Here is a 5509-nt window from a genome sequence, read left to right on the forward strand (position 1 = left end):
CGCTCTTCACCTCACTGACCTCAAATGGACCAGAACTCCTCAGGGCAAAATCTTCTTGCTTCAGTCGTGGGACGTCCTACTGATGGACAACATCCTCTTCAGTCACCAAGCCTAAATAACTGAATTATGAATGGGAGAAATGAAACTTTAGGCATCAATAATAATGGTACAGATGGAAAAATCTGAATTATTCCTAGGAATAATAAATCTGTTCTATAAAGTAAAAATAGTAGAAGACTGATTAGAATACTTTGAGTTGATCTGTCTATAAGACATTTTATCAGTACTAACTGAATTATAGCTGTTAGAAATGGAAGTTTATTTTTATAAGAATTCAATTTTATTTCTTCCCAAAGTTAATTTTTCCTGTGAAGAATCATATTTGAGATTAATGTTAATTTGGACAGAAAAAATAATATTCTAGATATGTGCAATGAAAGAACTTATTTCTGGAAATACATATCAGGTTTGATTATTAAAAGTTGGAATGGAAACACTGAATTTGCAGAGATTTTCAGATTTCTTCCACTTATTTCTAATTATTGCACTTGTAATAATGGAAAGTTTAAAATATTTTTTTCTAGTAATATGCAGCTTGATGAGATTTTGATTTCCTTTTCTGCTGGTTGGAACATTGTGTTGACGAGGAGGAATTCAAATACTGCTGCCTGAAAAAAATAGGAGAATTGCCTTTTTGATTAAATGCTATATAACCACTTGCCATAGCCGCGCATCGCTCCGAGGGCTACTTCCGGGAGAAAGCTCCCCGTTTCCAAGGCGACTGCGCGCGTGCCGTCAAATGACAGAAACGAAACTTAAAGAGCGCTTCCGGTGAAATGCCGAGTTCAGCGCAGGTTAGGGTAGCAGCTCGGTTCGGAGGTCCGGTGCTGGTCCATTCCGCCTCAGTTCAGCAGCTTTTTAACTTTTAGCTGCTGTAACTGGTTGGAGCCGCCTTGAGGTTCGGTCCGGTCCGGACCGGCTGGTGCCGTCCACTTTAATTCAATCTGTAAGTATCATTTATCTGGCTGTTCTGGAAACGGGTTCTGGTTCTTTTAAAGGTTTCCAAGTTGTGACACCTGCTGACATTTACTGGGACGGGATAATGGTACTGGTTTGTTACCGGCTGGTTACTGGGATGGTTCTGGCCACTGAGACCTGATTGGTTCCAGATGTTTCCATGGTGACTCCCTCACAGAGGTTCGGCTGATAGTTCTGGTTCTGTTCGGACTTCCTGCCTGTACGTGCTGGCAGAACTCCGGCGGTTCTGGGTCCAGTTTAACTGATTTCCTTCAGGCAGGAAGTGACGACAGGAGGCTCGTTTTCAGCGTCATCACACTTCCTTCTTCTTCAATCAAAACTCTCCATTATCACCTGTCGAAGTGGGCGGGGCCTCCTCCCGTAGCCCCAGCTGATTGGCCGCAGCACACCTGGTTGTTTAGTGCTGGGCTGAAAACAGGCTGGAATATTATGGTCTGTCAGCAGAGCTGCTTTATTCTCTACCTGCTGTTAAACTCTCTTATGTTTATTAATAATAATAATAAGTTAATGCAATCTGCTGGGTTTGCTTAGATAGAAACTTTTTAATCTACTGTGAATAATTAATTAAGCAAACTAATGAGGATCAGTTGCTACGTTTGGATGATTGAATTGAAATGATTCTTTTGTATTTGTGGTGAATTATGCTATAGAAATAAACCGAATTATAACTTTATAAACGACCATCTGCTGATCTTCCTCACTGTTCAGACTGTCGGTTGCTGCAGTAACTGCCTGTATCACTGTTTCTAGCAGCCTGAGCCACTTAACAATCATCCGCATGTAGTGGCTCCCCACATCTTAGCAGCGCCTTAATGAGCTGCCAGCCAATCACAGGCAGATCTCTGTCATCCAATCAGAGCACTCCTGGGATGAACAAGAACCAATCACAAGCAGAAAGAGTCAGAGATGAACAGAGAGTCGGATTTAAGAAAAACACATTAAAAATATTTGAAGTTTGTAGCCTCAGAATATTCAGTTGAACATCCAAATATTCTATTTCTATAATCTTTCAGCTGCCATGTGAAAACTATGTCTCTTATTTTCAGTTTATATCTGACAGGAGATCATTTGCTCCCTGGTTTCTAGCAAAGGAGCAAATAGACAATAACCAGAAGAAATATTTTGTTTTTTGACTTGAGATTTATGGAGATAGTCCCAGATGAAATATTAAGATTATTTCCCCTAATATTTCTATTTGTTGCCATATTTTTTATACGTGGCTCTTTCCACAGATTCTTTCTCATTCAAGGTTCAGGACAGTTTTTGTCTGTAATTGTCCAGAAATATACAAATATTTTTAGTTGATATTTCCGGGCAGGAACCAGTTTGTTCATTTAATGTTTAATATTTAATGTTCATTAATAATTCAGGAACGGCGCTGAGGCAGAAGAGGCGACACAAAGACTGAACTTTAGTCCAGATACTGAGCAGCTGTTCCCTCAGCATCATACCACCGACTGCCGTTCAGCAGCACATCCACAAATACGTCGTTTCTCACACTGAAAAATCGGATGAGTTATCTTAACTTTCAAAAATTTTGTTTGCATTAAATTAAACTGATTGTTACTAATGCACATTTTAGTTCACTTTATAATCTAATTATCCTGTAATTACCTAATAATTTAATGTATGTTAACAACTCAAAGCTTTATGGAAAAACTACATCAGCAGATATTAATATCAGTCATAATGATATATTATTACTGATATATGATATATCATTATATGCAGAGTCTCTGCAGTTAAGAGACTCTGATAAACTGTCACATTTTAATTTATTTCCAACATAAAACTCCACTCCCACAGTTCTTGAACTTTGACCTCCTGGCGGCCGTCGGCGTCAGGAAGGAGTGGCGGTGAAACTGAAGGAAAGCAGAAACAATGAAGGGTAGATTAGGAACCGAAACCTGCAAAGCACCATGGGAACTCCCATCTACCTCTTCCCCAGCTTGTTGCAAAATAATAAAAATCTTACACAGAAAGCAGACTGGGAGCACTGGGAGATGTTGGGGAACTGGAACTGGGATTTACATCTCGCAGAGCCGCTTCTAGAAAACACTGAAAAAAACTAAATAATCAGTTTAGTTGGTTTAAACTTTAAGTAAAATATAAGAAGTGTTGGGAATCTGAACTCACATCAGGCTCAGGCAATTAATCATATTTGTAATCAAACATTTATTAATTAAGTTATTAATAAAACTAAATATTCTGGATTTTGATCAGAGCAGATTTTCTGCAATAATGAGGAAAAAATCCAGAAAAAAGGCAGAAAAAACTTTTCACACAAGGAGCAACAGTTGATGCTGATTTCTAATCAAAACTGAACACTTACACTGCCTGGCCAAAAAAAAGTCGCCACCTGGATTTAACTAAGCAAATTGGTCCAAGCCTCCTATTGGATAAGTACTGCATAGGCCATTATCTTTCAGCTGGCAACAAGTTATTTAACCCCAGCTGATGCAACGAGTAACTCCTCATTTCTTAAACAACCATGGCAAAAGACACATCCTGTGGTCGTGGAAAAGACGTTAGTCTGTTTAAGAAGGGTCAAATCATTGGCATGCATCAAGCAGAGAAAACATCTAAGGAGATTGCAGAAACTACTAGAATTGGGTTAAGAACTGTCCAACGCATCATTAAAAACTGGAAGGATGGTGGGGAACCATCGTCTTCCAGGAAGAAATGTGGTCGGAAAAAAATCCTGAATGATCGTGATCGGCGATTACTTAAACGTTTGGTCAAATCAAATCGAAGAAAAACAACAGCAGAACTCAGGAGTATGTTTAATTGTGAACGCAAAAGCATTTCCACACGCACAATGCGAAGGGAACTCAAGGGGTTGGGATTGAACAGCTGTGTAGCCGTAAGAAAACCTCTAATCAGTAAGGCTAACCAGAAAAAAAGGCTTCAGTTTGCTAGGGAGCATAAAGATTGGACTCTGGAGGAATGGAAGAGGGTCATGTGGTCTGATGAGTCCAGATTTACCCTGTTCCAGAGTGATGGGCGCATCAGGGTAAGAAGAGAGGCAGGTGAAGTGATGCACCCATCATGCCTAGTGCCTACTGTACAAGCCTGTGGGGGCAGTGCTATGATCTGGGGTTGCTGCAGTTGGTCAGGTCAAGGTTCAGCAACATTGTGTGCCCAAAGAATGAGGTCAGCTGACTACCTGAATATACTGAATGACCAGGTTATTCCATCAATGGATTTTGTCTTCCCAAATGGAACGGGCATATTCCAAGATGACAATGCCAGGATTCATGGGGCTCACATTGTGAAAGAGTGGTTCAGGGAGCATGAGACATCTTTTTCACACATGGATTGGCCACCACAGAGTCCAGACCTTAACCCCAGGCACTGCCCATTGAGAATCTTTGGGATATGCTGGAGAAGGCTTTGCGCAGTGGTCAGACTCTCCCATCATCAATACAAGATCTTGGTGAAAGATTAATGCAACACTGGATGGAAATAAATCTTGTGACACTGCAGAAGCTTATTGAAACAATGCCACAGCGAATGCGGGCTGTAATCAAAGCTAAAGGCGGTCCAACAAAATATTAGAGAGTGTGACCATTTTTTGGTGGCAACTTTTTTTTTGGCCAGGCAGTGTATTAACCAAACTAAATTCACAGCTAAATTATTCCATAATTCAACTCTTTAAATACTGACATGTGATCAAGCTACTAATGAAAGACAAAAAGAAATGTATGTATCGAATGATGAAATGGGAATCAAATCAGATCAATGAACAAACTGAAACTGGAACACTGAAAACTAGGTGAAAAGGCAGAACATTGTGACAGTTTCCAACAGCAACCCATTCTGTGCACATCAGCACTAAATTAATTATAAGAACTTTGATCGTGAATTTGTTTCCTCGAGTCCAGGGGTCAAAAAGTTAAACCACAGGGTGTGAAAACTATTTGTTTCTAGGTTTCTGACGTGGAGAGAAGAGCTGCAGATGCAACAATCGCTTCTGCAGGCAGGATGAGCTAAACTCTGTGGTTTAGTTCAGACTGCAAGGCTGATTTCCGTTCCTAGCTGAGACATGCAGCTTCAACAGAAAAACATCTTTTACTCATGCAATCATATATAACACTTTGGTATGAACTTATTAAAAGATAATAAAAGAATAAAACAACTTCAAATAAGCATTTTGATTATTTTTACTTCACAAACCATAAAAATGTTATGCCAATTATGAAACAATCACCAAAATCATGAAGCAAATACACAAAGATATTGACCAATGTTCCAGTTATTAGTAATCAGAGGCATCTCTGTCCGACTTTGGCCTCGATTAAAGGAACTCTTGTGTTCAGCACCAGCATCCCTAAGCCGGCCAGCTGCTACCCAGAGGTCAGGTTCTACGTCAACCCCTGACCTGAAAGAGCAGGTCTGAACCAGAACCCGGAGCAGGACGCTGAAGTTCTGACATCTCTGCTGCTTCTTGTTTCAGACTCACTGACGGTCC

The sequence above is a fragment of the Xiphophorus hellerii genome, chromosome 22, assembly GCF_003331165.1.
Source record: "Xiphophorus hellerii strain 12219 chromosome 22, Xiphophorus_hellerii-4.1, whole genome shotgun sequence".
In the NCBI taxonomy this organism is placed as follows: domain Eukaryota; kingdom Metazoa; phylum Chordata; class Actinopteri; order Cyprinodontiformes; family Poeciliidae; genus Xiphophorus; species Xiphophorus hellerii.